This window comes from Hemicordylus capensis, chromosome 5, assembly GCF_027244095.1.
Source record: "Hemicordylus capensis ecotype Gifberg chromosome 5, rHemCap1.1.pri, whole genome shotgun sequence".
In the NCBI taxonomy this organism is placed as follows: domain Eukaryota; kingdom Metazoa; phylum Chordata; class Lepidosauria; order Squamata; family Cordylidae; genus Hemicordylus; species Hemicordylus capensis.
In genome coordinates this window covers 74,570,109-74,593,573 of record NC_069661.1, presented here as the reverse complement: position 1 = coordinate 74,593,573, position 23,465 = coordinate 74,570,109, and the positions used below count along the sequence as shown (strand labels likewise).

Genomic DNA, 23,465 nt, shown 5'->3' with positions numbered 1-23,465 from the left:
AAGCCCTCACTTAATGAGGAGTTAACCAACTCCCGTAGCCAAGAATTAACATTCCCACCAGCTGTTCTAACCAGCCAGGAGGGACAAGGGTCCAAGCAACATGTAGCCGCACCCATACCCGAGAGAATCATGTCCATATCCTCGACCAACTCAAAGGTGGACCATATAACATCGCAGGGTGGAATCTCCTCTATCTGATCAGATCCTATAGAAGTAGAGTCCAACTCTAGCCGAAGGTGGGTGACTTTATCAGCAGAGAATTGAGCAAATTGATCACAGTGGCCTGATTGAACATCTACTGGCTCCTCTCTCCTAAGAAGGGAGCAGGGGATTTTTTCCCTGGTGGCGCAGTGGTAAAACTGCCGCCCTGGTGGTGCAGTGGTAAAACTGCCGCCCTGTAACCAGAAGGTTACAAGTTCGATCCTGACCAGGGGCTCAAGGTTGACTCAGCCTTCCATCCTTCCGAGGTCGGTAAAATGAGTACCCAGAATGTTGGGGGCAATATGCTAAATCATTGTAAACCGCTTAGAGAGCTTCGGCTATAGAGCGGTACATAAATGTAAGTGCTATTGCTATTGCTGTTTTCAAGCAGCAGGTGGCTAGCTGCCTCCACTGCCACAGCCCCCACCCACCCACCATTGGCCACTGCTCCACCTGCTGCTGGACCTTAGATTTGCTGCTTCAGCCACCCACTTACCCACCAACCGCCCAGCTGCTTGTGACCCCCGCTAAATGCCACCGTCGGCCACATGCTTTCCTTCATCAGCCATCTGATGTGATATAATAATGTTATCACCTGGTGCGAGCCCATCCCTGGCACCGCTTGTTGATGTCATTATCCTGCATTGGCCAGCCGGTGCTGGACAGCAGCAGTTAGTGGGGCTGTGCAGCAGCCAATTGGCTGTTGGGAGGATGGCAAAAGTGAAGGCAAATGGTGGGGCCTGTGCAGCCCCTTGGCAGCCCCAGAGCCACCGCCCCCTGCAGTGACCCATGTTCATTGCATGTGGCTGCTCAATGAAGTTACACTCATACTCTAGCCACACATTATATTTAAGGTATGTACAATCTGTGTACAGTGTATGCATGTACAGATATATACGCATGCACACTTATTCACACGTGTACACTTATTTGCACATTATTCCACACATGTACACTTATTTGCACATTATTCCACATATGTACAATAATACATTTGAGGAACCTGCTCTCAGGTTCACTTTTAAAGTGAATGAACATACAGTCATCCATTCACACAAAAACATGTACATGTGTACAGACACCTGTATGCACATACAACGTGATGTCTGAATAGGGTTTCTATCTCCTTTTCCCACCCAGCCCCACCTTCACTTTACCAAACTGTGCAAATCATTCAAGCCTCTGCCTTTATTCGCCACTCTGGGGAGCTACTTTCACTCATAATCCAAATACTGTCAAATTCCTGATCTTTGCACTGTTTCTGCTACGTAAACATAGACTTGCATTATTTTTCAGACTATGTTATTCATGCTTGCAGACCTGATTCTGAGTAAATCCCCCATTTCGCTTCAAAACAGAGCTGCACATATTTGTCAGATACATGAGTAGGAACAACCCCCCACACTTGCACTTGGGTTTATTTCCCCCCCGGCACCATTTCATGAATATAATGCAGTAAAATATAATGCAGTAAATTCAATACTGGGAAATAAAGCAAAATCAGTACTACACCATAAATATATCACAGATTTTGCATAGAGTGTTCACCAAGGACACAATAAGTATGTAATAACACTTGTGACTCAGTCACCTAACCTTACCAGGTAAATGTCATTTGGGAAATTGCAAAAACTACATATTGAAATCCATAATAAATATTCTGTTATATGACTTCTCATTCATATTTTTTCTTCTCTCTGGGAAACCTTTTGTATTGGGTAATTCCCCCACACCCCTTTTATTGCTCCAGTAATTACTACATTGTCTTTATCATAGGAACTTTTAGTTTTATATCTGTGGAATATTGATTTGCTGTCAATTAATCTCGCAGGTATTATCTTCCACAGTGCAGTGCTTCAGCAGCCAGTGGGGCAGTCTGGGAAAGAACCATAGCTGCGAAAGAGCATCTGGGTGTTTTCTGGACTACGAGATTTGCACCGGTTAAAGTGTTGCGAAGTGCAATGGTATGAGGCATCAGCTTGTAACCGCAAGTAAAGCATTTCTCAATGTATCATGACAGGGTTTTGGCTGTTCATATTGCCCACCACTGCAACGGGTTTTCCAGGCAGGGGGTGTCCATATTCCACCTGAATTGCATTCACTGCCCCCTTCATTTTGGGCCAATAGGGTAGTGGAGGGGGTGGGGAACCACTGACATGATGAACTCTTTTTAAAAAAGTTGTCGGTGCCTTTGTGCAAAGCCACCAGCAGGGGGAAGCGCAGCTCAATCTGTTTTGCTTTGCGCTAGCGAGAGCATAAGCTAAGGTCAAAAGCAGAAATGAAATGGACCGGAGATAGAGGTAGGTAGGTAGGTAGGTAGGTAGGTAGGTAGGTAGATAGATATCTCAAATTGCAGAGACAATTGGACCAAAAGCTAGGGCTGAAAGCTGAAATGAGAGCGAGAGGAGATTGTGCCCTTGTTCAAGAAACTCTCTGTGTGTGTGTGTGTGTGTGTGTGTGTCCTTACATATGAACAGATCCTCCAGATAGAGCCACTCTGGGAAGAGCAGAAGGTTTCAAGTTTCCTCCCTGGCATCTCCAAGATAGGACTGAGAGAGATTCCTGCCTGCAACCTTGGAGAAGCCACTGCCAGTCTGTGAAGACAATACTGAGCTAGATAGACCAATGATCAGTATATGGCAGCTTCCTATGTTCCTAATACACCGTGCACAAAAAAGGAACACATATTTTATAATCTTATTGTTTTAATAATATAATCTTAATAATTTTATTATTTTATAAAGGGATGGAAAGGGGCTGTAAAAACCAACGAATGGTTGCACCGTGGTTTGAACCATCCACACCACACCATACTGCAACACATAAATGATGGGGCAAGCCTCCTACAATGGAAAAATACAGCTACTTTCCTGCAACACATGGTGACTATTGCTTCCTTCAATCATCCTTGTTCATCTGGTTTGTGGTAACTGGGGTTCTCCCAGGTAACAGTAGTGCAATGCTTTCAGTTTTCATTGCGTCATCATACTTTTATCATCCTTACCATTGGGCCAGATCTGCAGATTTTGCAATCGTGTTTTAAAAGCTTTTACAAGTGTTTAAAACACAAAAATACTGAATGGGTCGCCTCCTCCCCCAGAAGGGTGGTAGGTTTTGGGGGGTTTATAGGCCTCAGAATGCCCAGGAGAGGGCTGTTGTCACCCTTGCCCTACTCCTGGATCTGTTCTTAGTCTCAGTCTCAGCCCTTCTCCGGAGGCCTGGGACTCTCCGCCAGCCATCATTAGCCAGGCCCTGTTTAAATAGACCAGTGCATTCCCAGAAGGCCCAGCCACCCTCCATTGAGCCCCCACTCCTCTTTACTAAGCCCATCATGCCATTACAGAGTGAGTTTGTTTGTTTGTTTAGCAAATTTATTGACCGCCTGACTTCCTTAGACTCGAGGCAGTTTACATAAATTAAAACAACAACAAGAAAGACAAAAGAAGAAGGGGGGGGGAAGGGAAGGAAAAAAGAAAAAGACCGCCCCCCACACACACTAAAAACTAAAAGCCTGGCAAAACAGGAGCTTCTTAAAGGACAGAAGGGAGGGGGAATTACAAATCTCAGGAGGCAGAGTGTTCCATAAGGAGGGGGTTGCAACCGAGAAGAACAGAGTTCAGCTCTGTTCTCCCCCATATCCCTGGCCTCCGCTCCTCCCTCCAGGCCTCTCCCTTTGCTAGGAGGCATGCTGCTGATGTCATCACACGGTGCCTCCTCCTTCCTGGCTGGGCCTGCTCAGGGGTTGTTGGGCTGTGTGCCTTCAGCAACTACGAGTGATCACTCGTAGACCCTTTCGCCTCCATCTTTGTTGGGCCATTGCCCGTTCCGTCGGCCTTGTCAGCCCTTGCTCAGACTGCTGGGGGCCCAGAGGTAAGTCCGGTGGTTCCACCCACTGGATACTACTATAACATTTTATCCATGTTGTCAGAGAATGGAAATGAAAATTGGCAGAAATGTTCCTCCATTATTGTTCCATGGAGAGAGTACAACCTTTTGTTCATTATTACCCTAACCCTTCTTAAATGTGCCTGAGTACTAGAATTAAGATTCTAGTCATGATGGGGAGCTGGCGCCTGGGGCTGTTGAGGACTGCCCTTGAAATCTAAAATGCTGCACACCTATTTGCTGGAGAAATTACTAAGAGTTCCTCATATCAAACACCCTCCATCCCCTCCTGAAGTTGATCCAAGACTCCTATGGTGCAAATCCCAAGCCATCCCAACACTTCACTTTCCTCCTCTTTACTTAGTGGGAAAATTACAACTAATCAGTTAGTTAGAGCCAATCAGTAGAGCCTTTTAGTATGTGGCAGCTTTACTTCACCACAAATACTTTGTATTCAACAGTCCCCGGTTCTTTGAAGCTCCATTTCTCCCTCCTTGGGAGACTCTCTTTATTTTTGCAAATAATGGGTGGGAGAGTGAGAAAGAAGATGAACAGATGAGAAGGAATGCAAGAGCAAAATACCAGGGGTAAAGGAATCTGTTGTTTCTTCACACAGTGCTCAGTGTGTGGAAAGGGCTTCAGCTGGAGATCACACCTTACTTCCCATAAAATAATCCACACACGGGAGAAACAATATCAGTGCTCAGTGTGTGGAAAGGGGTTTAGCCAGAGATTACACCTTACTTCCCATCAAAGAATCCACACAAGGGAGAAACCATATCAATGTTCACAATGCGGAAAGAGCTAAAGTGACAGGTCACACCTCAATATACACCAAAGAATACACACACAAGGGAGAAACTATATCAATGCTCACAATGTGGAAATGGCTTTAGCTATTGATCACACCTTACATCCCATCAAAGAATCTACACAAGGGAGAAATCTTGTGCTCAGTGTGCAGAAAAGGCTTTAGCCAGAGATCATATCTTACTTCTCATCAAAGAATCCACACAGGCAAGAAACCATATCAGTGCTCAGTATGTGGAAAGGGCTTTAGCTGGAGATAACATCTTATTTCCCATCAAATAATCCACACAAGGAGGGGAAACTATATCAATGCTAACAATGTGGGAAGGGCTTTAGCCAGAGATCACTTTCCATCAAAAACCCCACACAGAGCAGAGATCATATCAATGCTCACAATGTAGAAGGAACTTCAGGGACAGGTCAAACCTTCATAGGCACTGAAGAATTGACACAGGGGTGAAACCATATCAGTACTCAGGGTGTGGAAAGTGCTTCAGCCAGAGATCACACCTTATTTCCCACCAAAGAACCCACACAGGTTGAGATGCCATATCAAAGCTCAATGTGTGGAAAGGGCTTCAGCCAGATATCCCATCAAAGAAGGAATGTGTGAGGAGAATGTCCTGGTGGGTGCATATTGGCACCCTTCCCACTTTCTACATGTGTATTTGGGCCGGTATTGTAGGAACCAGCCCACAGAGATTTGCAGTAGGGTGTTTACTAGAATTATTTCTTCAAGTAAAAATAGTCACCAAACCAAGGATTCACCAGGTTCTCATTTATGAGGAGTAATTTACTTGTTTGATTTGAACCTTGTATATAAAAGGCTGTCAGAATAAATGAGTTTTCCATCTGCCATGTTCCTTACTAAACTACTTTGTGGATTGTGCTGGTGTTACTTTCAGGGTTTGTACAATTTCTAATGGTGACCAACATGAAAAGAAAGCTAGTCTAAGAAGCCTTCCCAACTTGGGGGTGCCTCTAGCTCAAGACCATCCCATCCAATCTATCTTCTGCAGGTTTGGCCTCTTCTCAAGTTTTTCACTAAAAAGGGGAATGATTTTAACTGCAAGAGTTTGCTAAACATAGGAATATAAGAATATAGGAAGCTGCCGTATACCAAGTCAGACCATTGGTCTATCGAACTCAGCATTGTCTACACAGACTGGCAGTGACTTCTCCAAGGTTTCAGGCAGGAATCTTTCTCAGCCCTATCTTGGAGAAGCCAGAGAAGGAAATTGAAACCCTTCTGCTCTTTCCAGAGTAGCTCCATCCCCTAAGGGGAATATCTTGCAGTGCTCACATGTGGTCTCCCGTTCATATGCAACCAGGGGGACCCTGCTTAACTAGGGGGACAAGTTATGCTTGCTACTACAAGACTACCTGATTAAAATATATTGTTCAGTATCTTCCATAAATGTGTCCAGTTTTAAATGAATTATGTTCTTTGTTCCCACAACTGTTCTAAGGAAGCTCTTCCAAGATTTTAAACTCTTACCATTGCAATTATGTAGCATAAAACTTTCCAGACAGAATAGTACATGCTTTCAAAGCAAGAAATGAGGCACCTATTGAATATTTTATTTTTAATCTGTTCAGCTTGCAGCTCTATGTCTTATTCACTGCACATGAGCCTCTGCTTGTCTGGATCGCTCCATCATGGGTACTATCCATCTTTTTATTGTTATAAATCCTCCTGCATGAAATCCAAATTTATGTCCAATTTATGTCCCAATTTGAACATTCTGCTACCCCTCCTTTTCAAGGATTTACTATATCAGATGATAACTTAGATAATATCGACATTCAGATATTTGCTTTGATTGTACTGAAAGGAAATATAAAGTGTGCACATCTGGCAATGTCTTGAATAGAAATGACTATTATTAAAGTAGAAATCCACCCATCTTTTTAAATACATTCTTCAGCACCACTCATCTGACATAGCTGCAAACAATTTTTAAGACCTTCATAAGGCCTTCAGCAAATTTATATGGCAGAAGTTCAGCAGACCATGAATCCATCTCTCAGCCCTCTTGATCTCTTAGGAAAAGGGTGATTTACCCTGCCTAATATACAATGCTGCAGAATGATTGAGCTGCACGTTTGCTGTTTTTAACAGCTCTTCCAAGGCATAAGCTATTTATGGTTTCCTTCTGATTGGGAGACAGCTCTTTCCATTCTCACACTAATACCTTTGGCAATGCTTGGCATTCACAGCTAGCATTTGTGTATAATCTGAACTCAAATGTAGCTTTGTACCATTTTAAATCTGGGGCAAAATATTAATCTTTTTGTCCTTCATATAATTCATTTATAATGTTGCTAGAAGGCCTCTTGTATCCTAAAACTACCTAGAAAATTCCATAGACAAGCTTGCCACATGGTCCCATAGTTTCTAAGTTTTACACGGCATTTTGATATCTGTGAAACTTCCCCATGGTGTAGGGAAAACACCAGTGGCCCTTGTCCAGTCCACTGGCAGTGGCCCTCACTGCCTAAGCCACGCCCCCTGTACCTGACGTCAGATGCAGGATGTCTGAAGTCAGACATGCAAGAGGCATGCTCACATTTGCAAATGGGGCTGCACCCCCGTTTGCGAGTAAATAACAACCAGTGCCATGTTTGCAGGACATCCGAGAGCACCTTACTCTCCTGGGAAAGCACCGTTCCCGTGAGCACCTTTCCCTCCAACATGTTCCCAGGTAGGCTGGGAGCCCAGCACTGGCTGAAGCTTTTAAAAAAATGGAGCCATTTTTTAAAAAAATCTTCAGCCAGTGCTGTGTTCCTAGCCTGCCCGGGAATGCTTCTCCCTGCCTTGACAAGAGGGAAAGGCTCTCCTGGGCGCCCTGCAAACGCACTGCTGGATTTTATTTACTCACAAATAGGGTGCATGGCCCCTTTTGCAAAAATGACTGTGCCCCCTGCACATCTGGCATCAGATGCAGGAGTGTGGCTGAAGCACCAGGTGCGGCCCCTAGACATGGTGGCCCAGATTCTTTGAAACGGAATGGTGGCTCTGCCCCTGCGAGAATATAAATATTATTTACCAGTTCCATATATTGCCATAGCATATACAAGTAGCCAAATTCAACTATATAGTATCATGCTATAACCAGCCTTATCATACAAAAGCAGTCAAATTCACCTTTTATTTAAAAAACTGAAAGCACAATTCCTCATGAGCACAAGGCCCTGTCATATACTTAACTGAGACATATCCGTCCACATGCTGCAGTTTTCTAGAACAAGGTGTGTGTGTGTGTGTGTGTGTGTGTGTTCCCCTGGGGGCGGGGGGACACAAATCAGCAACATAAGCACGCCATACTATTTCAGGGCAACAGCTGGAACGAAATATAGAAAAAACTACTGAAAGCAGGACTGGGGTCACTAACTTGTGCCTCTGAAGAGGGTTGCCTTGCCTATCCAAAGCACCCTTCTACCATCAATGGCAGAGATCTGTATGGATACCAGGGAATCTAATTTGAGTTTCTTCTGGGCTTCCTGTATTTAGTAAGTGAAGAACAGAAGACAAGGAAGTAAAGAAGGAAGTCAAGTTAGGAAGGACAGCTGAGCACCAGAGAGAGGGCACTACATGGAGAAAGAGGTATCTTTTCAGGTAAAAACTTCCCCCAAAAAAGAAAGAAAGATGGGAAACAACTGTATCTAGCAGGCATGAAAAATGCTGGAAAAACAAGTTTTACTGTCTGGCCCTGACTGTAGAATGTCACTATGTATTACATCAGCAAGGGCTGCTTAATGGTCAACAACAGCTTTTTATCTAAATGTACTGTGGTAGACTTCACTTGCAGATAACAATGCATTAGCACCTGCATGTGAACAATTAGCACAATGTTGTAAAGTAACTAACAACATGGATATTTTGTTTATTAACCCCCCCCCCCATTTCCCATTAAATCTACCTACAAGTTAATTGGGTGACTAGAAACAGTAGGGGTTTTTTGTACAGCAATCTGGTGCCAGGGGCGAGGAAAGACCTGAACATGTATTCATTTGAGGATTCAACTGTTTTGAATTATAGTACACACTATTATGAACACTCAGGGTACTTAATCACAATTCCACATGAAAGACATCATCCCTTGATCCTGATGACACTGCATCTTTGTGACGATGAATGAATAGGGTTTTTTCAGACATTGAAATGAATGTCTGTAGGGCAAGGGCGGACCTTGCTGCCATGATATCACCTCCTGCCTATGCATGTTTATTTCTTCATGAAATAACACTGGAAAGGGGCTAATGTACTTCTGCTTAATTGCTCTTAAAAGGACAGAAACAGAGTACCCCTCCCACATCTGGAATAAGGTCATATGGGGTCAGTCAAACCCATGGTTTTCTTCATTGGCTACCAGGTTTAAATTCTCCCCCACCCCACACACACACTCATGCACATTTATATATTCAATGCTATTTTAAGATTATGTGGAAGTTCTCCTTGAAAGAACTGAATTTGAGTTTTCTCTGGCAAAGAGTTGCAATACACAAAATACATTCTTGTGAGTGCTCTCCGCCATCAGCATTTGGTGCAGATTATACTGATCCATTATTCACCTGTACTGTTAATTCCACCTGAATTCTACTTTATTGTAGTGCAAACATATTAAATCAACTTTCAGGTTAAAATGTTTGGGTTTATGGGTTTTTAAAGTTCAGTCACAGAGGTGTAAGAGGTGTACAACCCTCCTGTATTATGATTATACCATTTCAGCATTCATGTGGGAAATCGCTCATTTGATAGTATTCTAATATTAATAATAAGTTACATGCCGATTAGAATCTCCGCTTCCACATCAATTCCCCTCATAAAAACCTTCTTCTTTGCCTGTGTCAAGAGACTATGACAATATTAAAAAAATCAATATTTACAGCATTTAAAATTATTTAGTAAAGCGGGTGGTTAGGTTCAATATTTTACATATTTGCTTTTTTCTTTTTTGGACACGGAGCTGTTTTCATATTCTGCAAAAGATAAGTAATCATAGACAGATTGTGCAGGATAAGCTTTGGATTTCTCATTGAGTTCTGGGAATTTTCTCACAGATGACTATCTTGTGGGAAATGTATGAGATGCTTAAAGTGCTATACTTCAAGGTGACCTGAAAAGGTTTGAGTTGAAAATGCCTTCCCTTTACTCCATGGTTTTAATGTGTGTTTGTTAAACTCCTGACACAAAACAGTTCCTGAGCAGCAGATGCTGCAGTCTACTGGATATATGCATACAGATATCTAATACATTTTAGGGGGCACCACAATCCCGTGATTACTTGTGATTATACAACCTAAAGGTAATAAAAAAATACCCATCATAGTCCCAGTAGAGATAGATGAAATTTGTCCAGTTGAGACTGCTGCAAATGCTCACTGTAGAAAAGATATAGAATAGTCATAAATTTGTAATGTGCAGTCATTGTGGCTTGAGGGATAAATATTCAGTACCTGTTATTACCTGATAAAGTCATACATATGTATGGATCCATTTTATGTGATAATTACTGGATCTAGCATTAGCATCTGCTTTTACCTGATAAACCAACTTTATTATTTTAAATAAAGCAATTGCAATAATTCACAAGCCACCATGAACTGTGAAGATGGCAATATAAAGCAATCAACAGTGGGGGGAGCGACACAGCAGTTTAAATCCCCTAAACATCAGGGTGTGTTAGCAAGAATTCTAACAACTTGTTTTGCATGTGGTTTTTGTTACAAATATGACTATGCTACAATGCATCTCTCTCTTTAAGTGAGATTTCTTGAGTTTAATGCATCATATAGTAGTTGTAACTTGGCTTTCAACATTGCATCACTTCACCCCTTTTCTGCTTTAAAGGTGATTTTGTGAACCTAAGGAAACACAGGCAAAGGACTAAATGAAATTGGTTTGCCTCCTGCTAAAATGGTCAACCACCTGCTGATTAATCAGTAATAGGAAGAGGAAGTCTGAATTGTTTTTAATTACAAATAACGGGTCATGCCGAAGAAGGGAACAGATGTCTTAACTTCCAGCCAATCACAGCTCTGCAATTCGTGTGCTGCCAGATATGGGTGTTCATGTACCATTGTAGGCTGTAGATAAATCAGGGAATTCAGCACTAGTTTGCTTTTCCTTTGTTTATCAGATGTCTACAGGGCTAACTAAAGCCACTTTAGGAGGAAACAATTTAGAGTGGAGAAGAGGTGGGCTAGAGATCAGTGCTTAACCCTTCCCCTGCCCACCCTTTCCCACTCCAAGTCAAACACACAGCAGGACACTTTTCCCACTAGATGCCTATACACATATCTGGAACACAGGAGGGAAAAGCAGTGAAGGGCACAAATGGGAGCAGAAAAGCAGTGAATTCAGAAAGAATTTATTGTGTTCTGGGCCAAACTGGAGTCTCTGCTGTGGCAGGGATGTCAGAGGCATGCAGATCATGGACAGTCTGAGGGGGATGGGACAGATCTCAACTAGCTCCAACCAGAAGACTCTCAAGATAATAATGTTTTTAAAAATCTGAGTCTAGGAAAAGAGAAGGATGTTGCTCCAGCTGCTGCTTGAAGCAGACTGCTGGTTTTCACAGCTGCTGCCCAGGCAGATTGCTTTGGGCCTGCCCCTTCTCTAGGCAAGGCTCTGTGGCTCAAAAGGGGCCTTCCCTGATTTTCTGGACACTGACCAGTGGTGCTGGAGCACATCTGCTAGGACTGGCATGTTCTCAGGGACTCCTTGAAGTCAGAGGATAAAAGCAGGGCTATGTCCTCAGGTTGTGGAGGAGATGTTGGCTTGAGTTCTCTTGTTTCTTCTGCTGCAGGGAATTCTGGCAGATCCAGGGATCTGGGTCTTCCCATCCATTCTCATCCCCTGTTCACTTCATCTCCCAATGAGGAGGTCCTGGATCTGTGGCTATTACAGGATTAAGTATGCATGAGCATGTGTGTGTGCACGTGCACACATACAGTACCTCATGTATTGGCCCAGTTTTAACTCTCTCCCTTCAAGGAATTCTAAGCATATGCTAGAAGTTGAAAAAGTTGTTGAATCTATCCTGACCCTAAGCTCCTTCAGATGTTCCACCCTCACAACCATGGGTCTGCCTGCCATTATGGAGAGGGTTTTTCCTGCTTCAGACAAGCAGCGTTGGTCCCACAAGCAATGGGACATAGTGTGGGATAAGTGACCCAGAGGAGGTGGGACTTTCTCCCCCTTCACCTCACCACTCACAGGTACAGCGAAGAAACCGTTTTAGATTATTGAATTTTGAATATACCCTGTTGAATCCATTCTGGCCTTTATTCTCCTTGACATGTTTGTTTAGAGATAACTATCGGATTCGAAGTTTTGTTGATCCCTTTCTTGTATGTAAGAGAATGAGTGGACTGTTTCCATCAACTGGCCCATAGTGTTTTGGCTGGAAGCCAAAGTTTGAAGGTTTTTCCATGTTTGATTGTCAGCCTAAGACTGGAATCCTAAATATACTTACTGGGGAATAGGCCCCATGGAAAGCAGTTGGATTTATTTTTGAGTAAACATGCTGTAGGCTGGTTATCAATCAAACCATTTTAAAAACATAATTTAAAAAAAAAACATTTTATGAGTAATAAGAGTTCTATGACTAGCTCCCTCGTGGTGTCAGCTCCTATTTGTGGTCTTCTCTGTGCTAGGGTAAGTTTATTTTCAGGTCATTGTTGATACTTTTAGTTTCTCTTCTGAGATACAGAAAACACTTGCAACAAAGACAAATATGTGCCATTATTGTATTCTATCCAGTATTTTTTATGTTTTGTTGTTTAGAAGTTTGTCCCAGTAAGGATCCTGTAGAGAGTGTGGTGGGGTGGTGTCAGAAAGAAAAAGGAAGAAAAAGGAGAAGGAGAAAATAGGGTTGTTTCTGAATAAATTCTTAGTTAAATCTATATAAAATTACTTTGTGTTTGTGAGAGAAACAGCTATAAAATAGCTGTATTTACAAATCAAAGTCAACTCTGAATTTTAGATGGCCCTCTTAAAAAGTAGAGGTTATTAAAGGTTATAAAAGGTAGAGGTTATATAAAGGAACAGGACTCTGAATTTAAGATGACTTCCCAGTTTCTAATATTAAAACCCTTGCGAAAAACCTAGTCTTGTATTCAGGTAAATACATTATTGCCTTCGAGAAGCCCATAATGCTCTAAAGGCAGTATCTGCTCGATATTTGCACATTATTTGGTCACTTTTTATTTTACTGTCTTGACCCCAGAGGGCAGGTGATACAAAAGAAGTAGATTTCACGGGATCCTAATTAAAAACACTTTTCTTTGTTTGAGCTATATGGCTTACTCAAAATACAGTATGTATATGCCGTTGACATAACAAATGGCTAGCATATTCTAGATAATTATTCCAGCTCTGTATGATCACTTCTATTATAGACAAACAATATATATACTCCATCAACGCTGGTAACTATAAATCAAAAACAATGAGAACATGCAATATAGGCCTCTCTTACAAAATATTTAAAGTGATACTTGCAGTGCACTTTACGTATCGCTTTAAATATTTTGTAAGAGAGGCCTATATTATGGCTACAATACATATATTGTTTGTCTATAATAGATCACTTGAAGTGCTGGAGATAATCTATCTATGTGGTCACTAAGAGTTGACACTGACTTGACGGCATTTAATCAATCAATCAATCAATCAATCACTTGCAGTGCCAGTTAGTCATGTGCACGGACGGTTCGGAGGCCATTCTAAAGGCCTCCAGACCGGTCCGGTCACGGGGTGGTTTTGGTTCGGGTGGGGAGTTTCAATTAAAAAGGGGGGGCTTTACTCACCCCTTCCAGCAAAGTCACATATTTTATGTAGTAATTGGACGGCAGGGTGCCGCCCGCTTCAATCTCCGCTGCGCGGGCTCCTTTGTAGACATAATCGGGGGGCAGGATCGCTCCCAGTCCCTGCCGCCCTCTTCAAGCTAAGCAAGCCCCCCTCGGCTGGCGGCCGCCCCCTGCAGCTATCAAGGGGTTCCCCCCTCCCCGCCTCCCCCTTCTTGTCAAATAGCCCCCCATTACAAGAGGACGACAGGAGAACTCTCTGCCTTCCCCTTTGCCGGCTTGGCTTGAAATGGCTTCTAGGAAGCCTTTTGCGTGCGAAAGGCTTCCTAGAAGCCATTTCAAGCCAAGCCGGCAAAGGGGAAGGGGACGGCAGAGAGTTCTCCTGCCGTCCTCTTGTAATGGGGGGCTATTTGACAAGAAGGGGGAGGCGGGGAGGGGGGAACCCCTTGATAGCTGCAGGGGGCGGCCGCCAGCCGAGGGGGGCTTGCTTAGCTTGAAGAGGGTGGCAGGGACTGGGAGCGATCCTGCCACCCTATTATGTCTACAAAGGAGCCCGCACAGCGGAGATTGAAGCGGGCGGCACCCTGCTGCCCAATTACTACATAAAATATGTGACTTAGCTGGAAGGGGTGAGTAAAGCCCCCCCCTTTTAAATTGGAACTCCCCACCCCAGTGCCGGACCAGTTCCGTGCACACCCCTAGTGCCAGTTGCTGAGGACTGAAGCACATGCAGGATTTCAAGCTGAATACAACTCTTAAAATTAGATGTTTTGTTTCCATCTGTATAAATTAGCCGGTATTTTCTTTTCTCTAATGGACATTAGATTAAAAATAGTACTAGATTATCATTACTCACTATTGCACACTTACCTAGGACACTTACTTAGGAGTAAGTCCAGAGCAAACATGTACAAGAGTGCATTGCAGGTTTTCTGCTTATTAGATAAGGGAAAAATAAGCTTGACAGACTGTGGCTGAGGACATCAGGGATGTGTATCTTCCTTCCAGAGCACAGGAAGAGTGCCAAAAAAAATATTTGTGCTTTTGTGCAAGATCACTTGCACTTCAGAAGAAGGGGCTGTTAGGAGCACACATGCAGCATTAGTCAGGATGTCAGTCAGTATAATTGGTTCATGTGCTCCAGTTTGGAGTAGTCTTTTTCAACGAACGGACAAATCCATAGGAACATAGGAAACTGTCATCTACTGAGTCAGACCGTTGGTCCATTAGCTCAGTATTGTCTACACAGACTGGCAGTGGCTTCTCCAAGGTTGTAGGCAGGAGTCTCTCTTAGCCCTATCTGAAGATTCCAATGAGGGAACTTGGAAGCATGCAGATGCTCTTCGCAGAACAGCCCTATCCCCTAGAGAGTATATCTTACAGTGCTCACATGTAGTCTCCTATTCAAATGCACACCAGAGAGGACCCTGCTTAGTAACAGAGACCATTCATGCTTGCTCTGCTTAGCAAACAGGACCATGAAGACTCACTACATGATATTGTTGTCATGTATTGTCACTTCACACTAAAGAGAATGTCAACATAACATTAAATATAGGGCTTTACTAAGAATGCCATATGGGGCCAAAAAGCCATCTAGCTTAATCTCTAGTTATGTCAGGACCTCAGTCTGCTGCGGTGAAGAAGTCATTGGTCGAACACAGACTCCATTGCCATTCCCCACAGAGTCTTCACCAACAAATATAACACTCTTCTGCAATAATGCTATCAAATTTCTGGTTCTGAGGATTTTCTTTCACTGTATGGAAGCGCCTAATGCCATGACAACAAAGCATGTGTGCAGATGCGCATTGTGGCAGCACTCCTAAGCACAAGTATCACCTGCCCTCTGGTATCATACCATTGTACAGTTTTGAAATTTCCTTTTAAAAAGCCAGGTTCAACCCAGGTTCAATCTCCAACACTACCAAATAAACTTTCAGACATAAAGGTTCTCCTCCAGTAAGCTATCTCATGGATTTGCTTGAAATCTTGGTAAGCAGCTACTAGTCAGAGCAGATAATTCTGGGCTAGATGTAGGCCTGGCATCAGCAGGCAGCACCTTTGGGCAGCTGCTAGGTCCCCAGCACCCTGGCAGGGCACACTTTGGACAACTGCTGATGTCTGCCTTCAGGCCCAACATTGAGAATTGGGCCTATCCACTAGTGGCTGCCATTTTTTCTTCTCACAGTGCCTCAGAATGATGCCGCATTGGAATAATTGTGGGGGAAATAGTGGCTGGCAGCTGCTAAGAGGAGTACCATTGCTATCACCCATGGTAAGTCCATCACAAATCTTATGGGGAGGTGTTAACAACTTCCGGGGGCTGACAGGAGACAGTTTAATCAAAGCTGGAGTCCGTCCTGGCTAAATGAAGCAGATTTCTGACACTGTGTGTATCTGTTTGTATATATGCACTGCCAGATCAAACTATGAATTTAGATCACAGAGAAAAGCGGCCGCACAGATTACCAGAAGAGCAAATTACTAAAGATGATTTTAGCAACTTAGCCAAGCCAAAGAAGGAATGCTGAGATAATTAGGTGATTTTAATTTTAAACTGAGGCAAACAGCCAAGTGAAACTTGCTGTTATTTATTATTCCCTATCTGATAGGAAGTGTTCCATTTCTGACCCTATCCAACTCTATATTCTTTACTTTCTGTCATCTGCACACAAGATAGGACATCCACATGCCATTTTCTTATTTGTAATTTGTAATAAGATTTTTTTTTCCTGTTGGAGGCCAAACCCGCTGTGAGTGCTGTTATCTCAAAGGAGCCATCCTGCTGTAAAATATTTCCTCAAACTCTGTTCCAGATTAACAGTACTCTGTCAGCCATTTGATTTAATAACAATGAATGAATGCTCTCCACCGCTCCCTCCGCCGAACAGTTTTAACATCCAATTCCTACTTCAGGGCTTATAAGAATTGTCAAAAGAATCCCCATCTTGTAGCAGCTAGCCACTTTAATGGGGCACAGAATATTGGCTTTGGAATACCTTTTCTGAATGTAAAATTCACACTGGCATAAATCTTACAAAGCTTGAAAAAGCTAATTAGCATGGCCCAACCTGTGCCTGAAAGAAAAGGGGAGGGGGGGAAGAGCTGTAAGGAAATAATAGATGTTTACCAGAGCTCTGCAGTGCTTGTGTGACATTATAATAATCCTAAACACTGGCAAGCATATTTTATCATTTGAAACAAAACTGCTAACCTAATTATATGAGATGGCATTTCCAATAAATGGAGTAAATCTGTCCCTGATATTAGTATTTTTTCTGTAGTCACTGCATCATAGAGCAACTTCCATGCTAAATATTGTATGCCTTTGTTCTGTTTCTTTCTATCCTGATTTGGGTTTTATTTTCAGCTACAAGAGATCTTACACAATCAGATCTTTTTGAAAGAAGTGAGTTGTCTGTGCTTATGTTAAGTAGCTTTTTATTTCAGCAGAGAGAGAACAAAAAAGATAGAAACATTTGCTCCTAACTTTGCAACTGTTATATACATTATTGCAGAGATTGCCTCCCACATTTTTGAGAAATCAGCCTTTCTGTCTTTTGCCACTCTTATCACAGCCATCTATTAAACTAATTTGATTTTCATTTTGAATGTATACTCTACCCTAAAGCACATGCTAAAGCTTTAGTATTTTAACTTTAGCGTATGCCACCTTTTTTAAAACACCCATCCTTATCCTTCCAGTGGTAGCATATTTATTTATCCTGCTTGCTAATACATCTTGGATCATTGCGTTTAAAAACTAGCACATTCTTTTGCACTGGATACTTGTTAGACTTAGACAAGTCAAACAAATGCAAAGGTTGCTGAGTGATAACTCATTGGGAGAAATGCCAAAGACACAAAAGGCAATTGGTAATGTTCGTGAATCACATCAGTGAATTCAGATGGCAAGAAATGCCCCGGCTAGTTTGAAAGCAGATGCCCTTCCTTTTACCTTCATGTTTTTGTGTATCCCATTTCATCTCAGTTTCTCCTTTTCCCAAAATAGAGAGGCCTAGTTCCACTTGCTGGTTCCTTCCACTATATACCTTCTTGATATATATAACATTCATTATATAGCAAGGTGACCCTAATTGAGTACGGTATTATTACAAAGTGGTGCTAGAGGATCACCAGGCATCACATTCATTATCCACCAGCCATTTTTTTCCTCCACGAATTCTGCTTGCCACCAGAAAAAGAATGATTGAACTACCTAAGACTTATATCCAAGCATATATAGGGATTATTTTCAAGTTATATTACTCCCTGTCTCTGATTTCTACAGTTTATAACTCATCATCAGTGAAGTGTGAGAAGTTAGGTGAAATTTAATTGCGCAAAATTTCAAAGATGCAAATCAGCCAGGAAAGAGGAGACCACATTAAATCTATTGCTCTTTCAATAGCACTTGATGCTGACATTAAAAGGGCTCCAGTGACAATAGATTATGAAGTTCTCTAGAATCCCTTTTGCACAGAATCCTTATAACCGGAAGAGTATGTTTTCGGATAGATGGCTACAGGTTAGTAGAGAGAAGGGCAGTCATTGATATAGCACTGTGGCTGCATATTGAGCTATGTTACTCTATTGTGAATTATATATGAAATAAAATGGGCGCTTCATGCAAAAGTAGAGAGATTTGCTTTGTATTTCTACTGAGAGCAATATAACCTGAATAGATTGACAATCAGCAAACCTCAAATCTTAGATGACATTTGGAACATGTGGTACACAATGCTATTTGCCAAAACTCAAATAAGAACACATATGGCGGTCATGAGTCCTGCAGTAAATAGTGCCATGCTCCACCAACCCCAGCCACAGTTCAAATGCATGTCTGCAATGTGACTCGGCACACAGGTACAGTATATGATGCAGTATTCCATGTTATTAGGAACCCTGAAAAACCATGTAGAGAGCTGTCTATAAGTGTACAGAAGTTGCAGACATGCATCTGAACATGAATACAGCTGGGAACAGAACCTCACACGATATACTGTAAGTGCTCATTGCATGTACAGACATGAGCCCTGGCATGTGAACAGGACTGTTCTTATTATTCCCCAGTGCATGGTCATGAATATGGAATATATAATATGGTGAAGAGCATGTAAATATTGAGTATGCAATCTGGGCATGTTTTAGTGTGGGAAAGAGATACCATCTGTCTCAACTTTCTAGGGATATATAAGGGGCTTTTTTCAGTTCAGCATGCCATTTCTCACTATTTATTTCATAATAGTCCAGTTCCTGTGCATATGTTGGGCCTTAAACTTCATCTTTGGTCTTGTTGTTGGATGCAACTACTAAACATGCATCTCCATGAGTATCAGGCACAACTATCAAGGCCTGGGTGCATCCACATCCATAAATAATGTATTACACTGGCTCATTTCATCATGACCCCCTGTTTTCATATCCTCACTGTTTTTTTAGTAAAGGGAGTGGGGGTCTAACATTGTCCCAGAGTGGTTGGCTTCTCCCACCTTTGGTTTCAACAGTTTTTACAATATAAAAGGAGTGCAAAAGCTCCCTCTGGAGGTCACCAGGCCTTGTGACTGTCCTTTGGGGCATTGTAGGGACAAAAATGATAGCTATCAGGAGGAGCTCTGGTGTTTGTTTTATACTAAAAACAGCATAAAATAAAGAAAACAAGCCTGCTGCTGTTTTCTGCTACAAGGTGAGCCTGGTAATAAAATGAACAGGGACCGGATGGCTCATGTGCCATTTGCCTGGTCTCAACCAGATGCATGATCTGAGTTTTACCACTGCCACTGTCTCTACAAAACAGCCCTCCAGGCCTCTGTCTCCATCTTACATTAGGTAGAGTGGTGAGGTGTCTAAGTATGGGGTAGCGACTACAGACAGAGATAAGTGTTGAATCCAAAAGTGAAATTTTACTTAAAACAACAGTCCAGTTCAAACAGTAGGCAAATGGCACATGTATCTAATATAATAATATTAGGATGAACAGTAGCCATAAGAGTTAAAAGGTACAGCTGTGCCGTCAAGTCGGTGTCAATTCCTGGCGACCACAGAGCCCTGTGGTTTTCTTTGGTAGAATACAGGAAGGGTTTACCATTGCCTCCTCTCACGCAGTATGAGGTGATGCCTTTCAGCATCTTCCTATATTGCTGCTGCCCGATATAGGTTTTTCCCATAGTCTGGGAAACATACCAGTGGGGATTCGAACCAGCAACCTCTTGCTCCCTAGGCAAGTTACTTCCCTGCTGTGCCATTAGAGTACAAAGGAACAAATAAAATTGGGATAAACACATCAAGCTATCCTACCCTCTATTCTGAGCCCTAACAGAGTTCTCACCAGTAATTCTCTTGGTCGGCCTCTCTCTCCAGAAGGCCTCTTTAGGCCTCTTCAGACATTATAAAAATGCCCCACTGTAGCTGTGTACAGTGGGGCAAAGGAAGAGGAAGTCCCACTCCTGCCGCATCACTCACCCGCTCACCGCACTGCTCATGGTTATGATGGGGCGTATCTGAAGAGGGAAACACCTTTCCTGTGATGGCAGCACATCTGTGCAATCATCCTCACTATCTCAAGGCTGGCTCTCCACCCCATTGAGCTCTCATGAGATCAAAACATCATCTCATGGGAAGCTGGAAGCCTCCTGCAAGATTGTATGAGATGCACTGGACTATTTAAAGAGGGAAAGAGAGCATCAGTGAAGAAAGATGAGGACATGCCTAGGGTGATTACCTTTGCTCTCAGAGAGGAGCATGATTTGTGGACAGTGTGTGCAGAGGAGGAGGGTAAGGGTGACTGAACCTCCGCCCCAACATACTGAGGCATTGATAGAATGAGAAAGACCAGGGCCCTGAGCCAATGCACAACACCTGTCATCAAGAAATGCACCCCTCACCCACCCCCCACACCACTTGTCATACTTTGGATTTGTTTACTTTGAATTTTTCCACTAATGATAGAGAAAGACCTCCCAGAGAAGGCCTCCAAGGACAAGTTCAGCACACAAGCAGGTTTATGTGGGAGGAGATGGTCTTTTAGATAATGCACACTGTAAATGTTATCATTCTCTGTATATCTGAAAAACAGTGCATTTAACTGTCTTTATCCTGTATTTATAAACACAGCATTTTACTGTATTTATAAGCTGTCTTCTAGCTTAGCTTGACTATTGAAAGGCAGCTGAAATTAAAAGAAAGTTTTATTCTGCTTATAAAACAAAACCAAGTTCAGGTTTCAGTAAGACTCCAGCCGGAACAGCATTTCAGTACTTGTGTGAGAGATGTTTATTTGCATAGCATTTTTGCACAGACATGGCCAAAAGATTGTTTAATCAAAACCCTCTATGAATTCTGTTATAGCTAAGAGGAACAGAAATAGGGAGGCTGTATTTTTCATTACATTGGCGTGTAATACTGATACTAATAATAGTTAGCACTAATAATGGTTACAGGCTTATTCTAAGGATTACAGGAAGATAATGTATGAAAAGTTATTTGAACATTCAAAAGCACTATGCAAATGCTTGCTATAATTATTGATTTTAATATACAGAAGACAAATCTGTCAGGATAGTTGGAAGTATAGCAGTGTAGAAATCATTCAATTCCAGTTATTATCTTTCAAGGATAACAAGAATATTTATGATTATAATAAGAATCTTTACAAGATGTTTTGCAACACATTGTTATGAATGAATGAGCTTTAGGGCCCTATTCATTGACCAGTTATGTTCCACCACCTTTAGTAGGCTGCAAAGACAGATTTCTTTTTTGTATACTGCTTCAAGCTAGTATTTATTATTTCCACCAGGCTTTTAATGTGAAGAGGTAGTTGTATAACACATAAGAGGGAGGGTGTCAAACCTGACAAAAGCAGGACAAATAACAGTAGTTCATGAGTGGTAAACTAAATCAATTTTGCAAGTCACCTGCTCACTTTAAATTAGTTCTCAGGAAGCAGGATAGACCCACAGGGCACCTGGGAAGTAGATTGTATTGGGACATACTACAGTTGCATTCTTCACATAGACTTATATTGTTCTTGCACCATAACTCATAAAAGAAAAATACTAAGGAGCCATTTTAAATTTCTTTCTTTTAAAAATTAGATAGATAGATAGATAGATAGTTTGTCATACATTCATATTCTATTTGATGTTAAAGAACTGTATGACAGAGTGTTTAATGCAAGAGACAATAGACTTTGTATACTGAGTCTGACACAAAGTCTGATTATGTTGGAGACACATGTCAGTAAATGGTGTTTTCTTATGGCTACCAGGAACACTATTGTCCTGGCTATAGGTGATGAAATTACTGGTTGAGAAACTAGGATATTTTCAGGGAAACCAATTATTTTAGAAATTCCTACAGACAGGATTTATGAAGGATCTCTAAAAAGATGCTTCTCAACTTCTGAACTGTATTTAAATTTAAATTGGTAATCCAAGATTGTATGTCTTTCCTTTTTAGACTGTGCAGATCACTCAAGTGTATTTGCATATTGTTATTTTGAGTTGATGGATTTGTTTCTTGTGAGTTCATATATGTCATTTTAATAAGTATCCTGAACGCTAACTCATGTACACCAGACTCAGATATAAACTGCTGCCAGACACATGGCTCTATATTGTCCTCTCTTGCAATGAATAACTGATTAAGCGGACCAAATTTCATCTGAACCGCTAGAAATCTTGGTATGCTTGTCTAAATGCTTGTCCTGGGGTGTGTGAGTGAGTTTAGTAGCTTAAGGAAACTAGCCTATGAGGATAAACTGTCCTTGGCTTTTTAGTACCTGCATTTCATCTCAGGATCTCTTATCTTTTGTTCTGTCATCTGAGATTACAAAGAGGCACAAATAAGATATGTGTCAGTATACCCCTTTTCGATTCTGAGAAAGGACCTCAGAATCATCAAGTCTAATTTGATAATTCAGCAGCTCTAGTGCCTGTTGTGAAACTAACTAGGCCTTGCCTACAGCATGTACTAGAAATGTACTCCAGGTGTGCCTTCAGTAATGAATTCAGTCTCGACAGAGACCAGGAATGTTTATTGTTGCGGTTTAAGGGAGTAGAATTATGAAAGCCTGTCATATATTTGAAAATGTTCTGTCAAGTACATTAGCCTGTCTTATGGTTCACAATATGATTTAAAGAACTCTCCTGCTTTTTTTAAAAAAACCCACCCACAACACATTTATAATTCATTTAAAATGCAATACAACTGGTCAAAACAACTCTGGGCCAATTCAGATGATACCTTATTGGCTATTCAATTAGGAAGAGACTCAAGTATATAGAGTGGCCATTTGGATGAACAGCCCCCTCCATGTGATAAAGGGGACATGCTGGGGCAGGGTGGGGATGTCAGGACATCTACAGAAGATGGCATACCTTCAGCACATCCCCTTCCTAATTGTGTGGGCCGGTAAGGTATTGTTCAAATTGGCTCATTGAGAAGAAGGAAAGAGAGGAAAAGGAAAAGGGGTAAAAGGTCTCAGGAGGAAAAGAAGAGATGGAGACAGGAAGGGCTCAAATGATCCAGTGTTTGGGAGGGAGCAGTGTGGCCCATTTTGTGGTTGCAGAATATGGAACTTTATTCAGCATATGTGCTTAGAAATGCAGAACATCCCTATTTTTGGAGCAGTGCAACCAACACAAATACCTAATCATAGAGCAGTGGGGAAATGACTTGCCTAGGGAACAAGAGGTTGCTGGTTCGAATCCCCGCTGGTATGTTTCCCAGACTATGGGAAACTCCTATAT

At 42.0% G+C, this 23,465-nt stretch overlaps 1 long non-coding RNA gene across 2 annotated transcripts in view; it reads left to right on the top strand.

Moving 5' to 3' along the window:
* The first annotated feature begins 3,935 nt into the window (after positions 1-3,935).
* The window catches only part of LOC128328037 (uncharacterized), a 46,239-nt gene continuing 26,709 nt past the window's right edge, over positions 3,936-23,465 (top strand). The window contains exons 1-4 of one of the 2 annotated variants that reach the window (XR_008308959.1): positions 3,948-4,071; positions 5,802-5,915; positions 8,411-8,515; positions 15,902-15,988. This is a non-coding gene — a long non-coding RNA (uncharacterized LOC128328037). Of the gene's footprint in view, positions 4,072-5,801; positions 5,916-8,410; positions 8,516-15,901; positions 15,989-23,465 lie in introns of both variants that reach the window. The other variant, XR_008308960.1, reaches the window with a different exon arrangement.